General features: G+C 48.2%; 1 protein-coding gene across 2 annotated transcripts in view; it reads right to left on the reverse strand.

The window, feature by feature from the left end:
• Il6ra (interleukin 6 receptor, alpha) overlaps positions 1 to 10,198 on the reverse strand; it is a 43,873-nt gene that overhangs the window by 21,704 nt on the left and 11,971 nt on the right. The gene's annotated exons all lie outside the window — the stretch shown is intronic.

Raw genomic sequence — 10,198 nt, forward strand, 5'->3', positions numbered from 1 at the left:
CCATATCCCTGCATTTGGAAAGCAGAGACAGGGTATCTCTGAGTTCCAGGCCAGCCTGAGCTACACAGAGAAACCCTGTCTTGAAAAATCCAAAAGAGAGAGAGAGGAGGAAGAGGGGGAGGGAGAGGGGGAGGGAGAGGGGGAGGGGGGAAGGGAAGGGAAGGGAAGGGAAGGGAAGGGAAGGGAAGGGAAGGGAAGGGAAGGGAAGGGAAGATCTTAGCCTCAGACCAGGACAAGAAGTCACACTTAATAATCTTAATAGAGTCTCTGTAAGTTCTAGAACAGTCAGGGCTTCAAAGTCAGACCTTGTCTCAATAAGATAAAATAAAATAAAATAAAATAAAATAAAATAAAATAAAATAAGATAAAAATAGCATGTTACCTTGTAACTAGGTGAGATTGAGGAGGCTTCCTAGACTTCTCTGACCCACAGTGAGTAAGGAAGGCCCTCCCCCTTCCAATCAGCACCCAAGGCTCCAGCATGAGGGAGGGACAGGTTTGGGCTCCAGAGAGCCCCACCTGTGAGAAATGCAGCCTCTGGAGCAGATGTCACACAGTGCTCACAGCAATAGCCTGAGGGACAACTCCAGAGCCTGAGAAGCCCAAACCTCAGATGGTGCTGAGAGGACTCTTTGAAGCCCTCTCCCAAGAGTCCCAAAAGGCCTTGTTTCTAGCAAGCATTGTACACATTCTTCAATGACATCCTTTTAGTATTTCATTGTTCTGTAACTATTTTACACATTGTTGAACATATGCAAATTAATATATGCAATACTCATAAAAATTATGAAGCATAAAACATCCAGGAGATTCCCTTGAAACTGGGGCAATTGTTATCTCTGAAGGTGTCTCTGGTCCCAGAGCTACAACTTCCTGTTCTATATGTACTTTACATTTGGCAGCTTATCCTCCTTTAAAACTTTTATTACATTATCTGTCTGTCTGTCTGTCTGTCTGCCTGCCTATCTATCTATCTATCTATCATGGGGTTGTACTTGCCATGGCACATGTGGAAGACAGAAGAAGACAACATGTGGGAATTCTTCCCTTCAGTCATGTAGGACCTGGGGGTTGACTTCAGGTTACCAGGCTGTCTCAGTCAGGGTCTCTATTCCTGCACAAACGTCATGACCAAGAAGCAAGTTGGGGAGGAAAGGGCTTATTCAGTTTACAATTCCATACTGCTGTTCATCACCAAGGAAGTCAGGACTGGAACTCAAGCAGGTCAGGAAGCAGGAGCTGATACAGAGGCCATGGAGGGATGCTCTTTACTGGCTTGCTTCCCCTGGCTTGCTCAGCCTGCTCTCTTATAGAACCCAAGACTACCAGCCCCGAGATGGTCCCACCCACAAGGGGCCTTTCCCCTTTGATCACTAATTGAGAAAATGCCTTACAGTTGGAGGCATGGAGGCATTTCCTCAACTGAAAATCCTTTCTCCGTGATAACTCCAGCTGTGTCAAGTTGACACAAAACTAACCAGTACAGCAAGCATCTCTACCCACTGAGCCATCTTGCTAGCCTTCTTCCTTTCTTCCCTACTTTAAAGAGTCAGTTGGTTACCCCTGGGCCCCTTGGTCTTTTGTTCCCTTTGGTCTCTGAGCTTCATATGTATTCTCCTGTGCTGTGCAGTTTCCAGTCCTGTTTCCACAGTGTGTGGGTGTGGGTGTCACCTCAGTTTAGTATTCCATTATCTGAGGTTTCGACTTTGTTTCCAGTGCTGTGGTGTTTGAATGAGAACAGCTCCACAGGCTCAAGTGTTTGAATGTTTGGTCCCCAGTTAGTGGGACTGCTTGGAAAGGATCAGGAGAGGTGGCCTTGCTGGAGGGGGTGTGGCCTTCTGTGGGTGTGGTCTTGCTGGAGGTGTGGCCTTGATGGAGAAACCATCCTTCCCCTCCTCCCCTCGGCTCCCTGCTTGCTGTCTCCAGATGAGGATGTTCAGCTCTCTGCTGCTGCTCCAGCACCGTGCTGGCCTATCACCACGATTCTCTCTACGATGATCATGGACTTAACCTCTGAAGCTGTAAGCATACCTCAGGGTCTCCTGTAGCCCAGGCTGGTCTCAAACTATATAACTGAGGAGGACCTTGATACTTGTGTCTGTGCCTCCTGAATGCTGGGTTACAGGTGTGTGCCTGCCCAGGTGTGTGCCTGCCCAGGTGTGTGCCTGCACAGGTGTGTGCCTGCACAGGTGTGTGCCTGCACAGGTGTGTGCCTGCACAGGTGTGTGCCTGGCCTGAATGAGGTAAAGTTTAGCAGGTCCAATGGCCCTCCTGTTTAATGTATCAATATCCTTACTCTCCTATTTCCACTGGACAAAGCAGCTGTAACGAAAAAACCTAACACAAGCATCAAGCTCATGTCTATATTTTGAACATATATGAGCTTAGATTGACCAAAGGGGCGGGAGAGATGGCTCAGTGGTTAAAAACACTGTCTGCTCTTCCAGAGGTCATGAGTTCAATTCCCAGATACCACATGGTGGCTCACAACCATCTGTAATTGGATTCGATGCCCTCTTCTGGTGTGTCAGTGACAGGATGCTCACATACATTAGATAAATAAATCTTTTTTAAAAAGAAAGAAAGATGGGGCTGGTGAGATGGCTCAGTGAGTAAGAGCACCCGACTGCTCTTCCAAAGGTCCGGAGTTCAAATCCCACAACCACATGGTGGCTCACAACCATCTGTAACAAGATCTGACTCCCTCTTCTGGAGTGTCTGAAGACAGCTACAGTGTTACTTACATGTAATAAATAAATAAATCTTAATAAAAAAAAAAGGGAGAAAGAAAGAAAGAAATGCTGTCCAAAGAGAGTCTCTACTGGCAGGTGGCTCTGTTGCAATGTTGGCAGCAGCACTCTGCAGCTGAAGAGCGACTATCAGAATTCACAGGGCAGCCCTGGGGCACCACCAGTGCAGCCTGGGAGCACCAGTGCATGGCGGATGAAAGCCCAGCAACCATGGACATCTCATACTTTCTTTGGCATTTGCTCAGGCCACTGTCCTGAACTAGTCATGGGTACAAGATGTTTTTGTCAACCACAGGCCACCTACAGAGTAAGGCTCCATAAAATTAGAACTGCAGTAATTCTAGTGCAGTTCATGACCAGTGATATGGCCACCGTGAGGTCACTCCACAGCATGCATATGTCTGCAGGACCGCTGGTGTGGACCACCTTACTGAGTCAGATAGAGGTATAGCATAGGGACCAGGTGTGGCTGAATGATAGGGTTATAAGTGTGCTTACTTTAGAATGTATTCCTTTTTCTTTTTAAACTATGTATTCCTATTTTCTTTTTTAGCCAGGCCTACTGCTATATTTTTGTCTTAGATACTATTTTATTTGCTGTCATGAGAGTAACCCAGTATTATCATATCATAAAGCAGACAGGCATGGCACTGGAGCAGTAGTTGAGAACTTTACATCTTAGGAAGGGGGAAAGAAGAAGGGAGGAGGGAGGAAAGGAAGGAGGAAGTGGGGAGAGAGAGAGAGATGTGGACTTTTGAAACCTCAAAGCCCACCTCTAGAGACACACCTCCTCCAACAAGATCACACCTTAGGAGTATGTGTGTGTGTATGTGTGTGTGTGTGTGTGTGTGTGAGAGAGAGAGAGAGAGAGAGAGAGAGAGAGAGAGAGAGAGAGAGAGAGGCCTAATCCTTCCCAAACAGTTCCACTAGTTGAAGACTAAGAACTCAAACCCATGAGCCTATTGGGGTCCTTCTCATTTAAATACCAAATGCCATAATCCAAGCACTTTGGAGATGGAGGCAAGAGGATCAGGAGTTCAAAATCATGGGCTTTTGCCATCCTGGGCTAACTGAGATTCTGTCTCAATAAACCAAAAACATCAGGCCAGTGGGAGGACTCAGTTTGTAGAGACGATTGCACAAAGGCCTGACAACCTGAGTGTGATCCCTGGATCCAAAATGGCAAGACTGAACTGACTCCTCAAGATTTGTCCTCTAACCTCTACATGCGTGTGCATCTGTGTGCATTGCTCACACACACACAAGCATGCTCATACACATACATGTGCACACACACACATGAACATGCTCACACACACATGTACACACATATACACACACGAATTTTTTTAAATACAGCTGGGAAAATGGTTCGACACACTGAGTGTAAGGACCCGAGTTTGATTCCCAAGCCCCACGTGACACCCAGGCACAGCAGCAAGCGCCCGTCATCCCTGAGCTAGAGAGCTGGAGACAAGAGAATCCCTGGGGCTTGCTGCCCAGCTGGCCTAGCTGGATTGGCACACTCCAGATTCAGTGAGACACTGTCACAGTGAGGTGGCAGAAGCCAGTGGGATGCCTCAGCTGGGGAAGCACTTACTGACAAGCCTGAGAACCTGCGTTTGGCCCCCAGACTCCACATGGTAGGAGGCGAGAACCAACTCCTCCTACCTTCATGTTCATGTCATGGTGTATGTGTATCCACATTAGATAAACAGATGTGACTTTCCCCCTAGACAGGCTGGCTCTGAACTGGGATATCCCCCTGCCTGTGCCCCTGCTTCTGCCTCTGCCTCTGCTCCTGAGTGCCAGGATTAAGGCATGTCCCACTGCTGCCTGGCTTTAGATCTGATTTTGTTTTAACTGAAAAATAAACAAATAGGGTGGAGAGTGACTAAGGAACACGCCCTAGGCCAATTGCTAGCCTCCAGATGCATGTGTGCACATGCCCACACACACAATTTTAAATAGAATAATAAAATTTTGCTATAAAAGAGTATGCCACATTATGCTGGCAAGTGGTACATCTGCTTGCCTCACCTCGTGATAGAGACCACATCAAGTCACTGACCAAAATATCAAGGATTGGGTAACTACTCTATCTGCACATCAACAAAACCATCAGACAGCACATTTCTTAGAGCACGTCCCCATTATGAAGCGATGCATAACTGCCTACACAGGTCACCACGCAGCCATGACCGTAAGACCGTAAGGTCCTGCTTGCCTCGTACCAGGGAACACAACGGCACTCATTCCATGCTTGTTTGAAATACGACAAGGCCTCCACACCTCACCCAGAACCACCGGTGGTCCAAGCAGAGTCCTCCATGAAGCCGAGTGGGCAGACCCTGCACTGGGGTCCAGCTAGGGGACACTGCAGAGTTCTCTTCTGCTCCTGCCCTTGTCAGTTCCATGAAAAATATTCCTCTGGCCACTTCCCTATCCCTTTCCCTCCCAATAGAAACCTTTGCATGGTTGGTGACTAACTTGCATATTGGCCAGGACTGTTCAGTTACTACCCTTGAGAACAATGACAAATTTATTCAGGTAATTGGGAGAAATACCGACCCCTCCCCACAAACAATCTTTCTTTTCCTTCCCACAAAAGCAGAGCCATAAAGAGCAGACAATGGTTACTTCCCCTGCCGCGGAACTTGACTGATGGTCTTCTGAATCTTTAAAACTGAGTCACCCGTTTCTTTCTTTCCTTCTGTCTTTTTTAAATCCGGGACAATTAATTATAAAAACCCATCTGCAAATGGTGCCCGTCAGCCCTGCTTCAAAAACATATTTCTTCTGAGACTGTGGAAAAAAAAAAAAACCCACTGTATTTAACTTTGATCTCAGAAACCTGGTGTGCCTAAAGATCAAAAGGACGTTCTCACTGGGGAGGCCAGGACAAAAGAGCTCGGTGCCAGTCCAAAGGGACAGCCTGACCTCCCACCCACCCACTGCTCGGCCTCCTGACTCAGCTCTGAGTCAGCCCTTAGCTCCTGCATAGTGGTCAGATAGCCTCAGTAGCAGCTTTTGAACAGCGAATGTGAAAGTCTCAGAAGCACCCTCCCTGAACCTCTGTCTGCCCAGGCAGAGGATGGGATACCAAGGTCTCCTTTCTCTTGCTTTGCTCTTCCATAGAGCTTTGCACGTTTGCTTTGTCTTCTGAGACAAAGGTGTAACTACATTTCCCCAAGCTGGCTCTGAACCCCTGGCTAAAGAGACCCACCCTACTCCTTCAGTAGGAGTGGGACAATAGGCACAACACCAATTTGGCTTTCTCAGGCTTTAAAGAGTCTAATCTTGCTCATATATTTTTTTCTTTAAACAAAGACATACGGATCCCAGGTATTACATGGGGTGGGGTGAAGGGGGTGGGGGTGTGCAGTGTGCATGGAATCCTGGTGATGGGGTGGACTTAAGACAGGCAAGTTTCTAAACACTTTCAGACCAGAGTCTCCACCCCACCCTTGTAGCTCTTGTTTGTCACTGGCCAGACTCCTCACCCTCAGCCCTCCCTTCCCAGCAAGCTTGATTCTGGAAGGGACAAAAAGAACCATCTTTGGGCTCAGCCTCCATTTTCTGGATGTCTCGCACTTTTGAAGGTGGCCAGGACTTCGCCTCAGTAGACCCCACTGGAGGAGGCACAGCAGGGAATCAGGTGGGCTTGTACTCCGGGAACACTCTTCCTGTGAGACAGGCCCAGTGACCATAGGATCCCTCCCATACCCTGAAGGCAGCGTGAGGTGTGGCAGCTGCTACACAGGATGAGATTCAGCAAAGAGCACACAACATCTGCCCTTGAGCAACTGTTCAGCCTGTGACAGTCAGGCAGCAAGCTTAAACCTGTCCCCTCCTGAAGGATTCAACATTTTCCATGCAGTGTTGCACACGAGGCCACACGTCTCCGCCAGGAGAGGGTATTAGCAGCCACTGCACATCTGCTCCACGCTGTGGCTGTGTTCTCCCCACTCTTCCATACTGCTATCTTGTCCAATCTCCAGATTCCTGGGGGCCTTAAAACTACTCACAATCCTGGCTATTTGGAAATAAAATATATTCCTGATGCTGAGAACAGAGAGGAGAAATAAATCGTTCTAGAGGGCAAAGAGAAACTTTAGAAGGCCTTGAGAAACCACTGGGAGTTTGATAAGCAGATTGCCCAGAACCAGTTCATAAAAGGGGCACAGTACATTTAAGGAATTCAGAAGGGAGCCACCTGGGGGACGGCTGGGGTCTGAAGTCTCCTTACACAGCAAGAAAGGAAGGGAGCCCCACAGGGAAGAGGCGGTGTATGAGACCCTCCAAGAGGATGGATCAGCACTGGCTCTGCTGACAGAGGAGGCCCCTGCTACGGTATGTGCAGACCAGGCTCCAGTCTGCCTCCCGTACCAGCCTCGATGACGACGGCCACATCTTTTCCTGCTTCTGTTTCTCCCTGCAATGACCTTGAGGAGGAACCAGCTCCCGACACCCAGCTCCTGCTTCATCATAGAGCATCACAGACAAGGGAAGACGGGCACCTGAGGATTGTGAGTCTTCCTGGCCCTTGCCAAGGCATGTCACATGCAGAAAGGAACGTGTCATGTCACTGCGTCCCAGGCTCCTAACAAGACTCTGCAGGGAGGACAGAAGTACCTCAGGTGGGACTAAAATCAGGAAAGAATGCAGAATCTCCCTGCCAGTTTCTCAAAGTGTGTCCTTGCCCCTTGGGGCACATGGTGTGTAATCTAGCCACAGCTTAGTTGCTGGCTGGTTGGCTAGGGTTAGGCTTCTATAGTGTCTTGCCTAGTTTTGTTCATTTTTGAGACAGGCTCTTGCTATGTGGCCCTAAGCTGGCCTCAGAGTGATAGTGATCCTCCTGCCGCAGGCTTCAAAAGGCTGAAATTGTAAGCATGTAGCACCTGGCCTTACCCATGAGTTTTAGGCAGTGTGGAGACCCCTGATGGGGCCCATTTGCCTTCTCTGAGCAATGAGAGTTCAGACAGTGGTCTGGGGGCCCCTGAGAGTCCTGCTCCTGGTATCTAGTGTCCCATCACTCCCCAGTCATTACTTCTCAGAGGGACCTCTGTTTCCCACAGGCAATGCCCAACTTGAAACATACACATCATCCATCTGTGGATGGTCATTGGGTGATCACTGGGTGGGGGTCGGGGGACAGTTGGTGACTAGGCTGTTCCAGGACCCTCAGACGAATGTTTTTCCTCTCCCGTGACAGCTCTAGGGGAGGGAAATTCCCTACCTTCCTTGCTTCCCTGCCTGTGTGGCCTACATTCTCTCTCTGGGACACTGGCCCCACAGTAGACGCCTCCTCCCCTCACCCCCAACTGAGGACTTCAAAACATAACTTTGGAAAGTGGGGCTCTCTCCACTAGGATAAAGTCTGGTTCCAGAAAGCCAAAGAGCTTTGCTGTTGCTGTTGTTGTTGCCCCAGCTCCTCTCCCTCCTCATGTAAACTTGCAAATGTCAATAGCCAGAGAGAAAAGTATGCACACAATGACATATTTCTCAACTTCTCCCGAAGCTACTGCTGCTCTTGCCAGCAAAAACAAGTTCAGCTTCCTGGCCCTGTTTATGTAAGTAGTGAACCAGCTGCCTGGCCTGTCACTGAGGACATGGGCTTAACATGGGCCTGCTAATCCTACCCCATGGCCCCACTTCAGGCAGCCCAAGTGGTGGCTACTGGCCTCTTGGGTTGCAGGGCATCCACACTGAAAGTCCTCTCAAGGTACTAAAGATCTCCATCTAAAAGGGAGTGGCCATGCAATTGGATGGTGTGCAACCAGTCAACGTGCAGAGAGAGAAAGACTTCGGGGCACTCAGTCCTAAATAGGATCAAACTCTTTCCTTGGGGCTCAGGGGACTATGCAGAAGAGGAGATGGAGAGAGTGTCAGGGCCAGAGGTGTTTCCTTGGAAACGGTACCCTCCAGACACAACAGGATACACACAGGAACTCACAGAACTGTGGCAGCATACACAGGGCCTGCATAGCCAAGCCTGATGGGAACGGGCGCTGAGAGGGGAAAGTGGACAGCTCCCTCGTCTAACCGAGAGCTGTCAGCGGTTAGTACACTCTTGCAAAGGAAAAGTTCATCTTTCCCACTTCAGGGTAGATAGACCCCATGCCCAGGAGCAGGTGGCCAACATAAAGTGGACTCAAGGGTAATTTTGTAGCCATTTTTGGTCCCATTTAACTTAAGAGTTATTTTGGTTTGGTTTGGTTGGTCTTATTGGTCTTGTGCTTACATATTTTGGTTTCTGGTTTTGTGGTTTTGCGATTTTAAGTGTTCGTGGGTTTTGTTTGTGGGTTCTTTTTTTTATTATTATGTGTTTGTTTTTTAAAGAGGAAGAGAAAAAAGAATATGGAGTTGGGGAGTAGGGGTGATCTGAAAATTGTTGGGAGAAAGGAAAAACACAACCAGAATATATTCTATGAAAATAATTTCTTTTAATAAAAACAAAAAAAAGCAGCCAGGTGGTGGTGGCACATGCCTTTTAATCCCAGAAATCAGGAGGCAGAGGCAGGCAAACTCTGGGTTCCAGGCCAGCCTGGTCAACTAACCAAGTTCCAGGATAGCCAGGGTTATGTGAAGAAACCCTATCTCAAAGCATCAAAAATAAAATAAAATAAAATAATTTTTAAGGGGCTGGTGAGATGGCTCAGTGGGTAAGAGCACCTGGCTGCTCTTCCGAAGGTCCGAAGTTCAAATCCCAGCAACCACATGGTGGCTCACAACCACCCGTAATGAGATCTGATGCCCTCTTCAGGTGCATCTGAAGACAGCTACAGTGTACTTACATATAATAAATAAATTAATTAATAAAAAAATAATAATAATTTTTAAAATCAAAGTATCAAAGCAACAGAGAAAAAAGACAGAAAAAGAAGGAGATTGGTGTGGGGGGCTTGGGAAGTGTGAAGGGCTTGGGAAGTGTGGAGGGGTTGTCACCATTCCCACTCCAGGACTCACTGTTGAGGCAACAGGTTAGTGAAGTTAAAGAACCAAGTTAGGCACCATACGGCCCATGATCCCAACACTCGGAAGGCTGAGGCAGGAGAATTATGAGTTTGTCTAAGGCCAGCCTAAGCTACAGAGTGAGGACTTCTCTCAAAAATGAAACGGGACTGTTAAGGAACTGACCCCAAATCTCACAGCTAGTGAAGGGGCATGCACACTAGGCATGGATGAGTTGGGAGAAGCCAGCCTCCCTCCCACCTGACCCCAGGGGCTTCTCTCTGACCACCACCCTCCACACATGGATGCAAGCACACACACATACGTATGCATGCATGCATGCATGCATGCACGCACTCACACATATGTATTCACAAACACATGCACACATATGTATTCATGCACACACGCACACACACACACACACATGTACACACACATCCCCAGGCTGCTCACTATCCTGTTTCCCTGATCTAATTTCCCCTCCTCTGCTT

This window comes from Mus musculus, chromosome 3, assembly GCF_000001635.26.
Source record: "Mus musculus strain C57BL/6J chromosome 3, GRCm38.p6 C57BL/6J".
Lineage (NCBI taxonomy): Eukaryota > Metazoa > Chordata > Mammalia > Rodentia > Muridae > Mus > Mus musculus.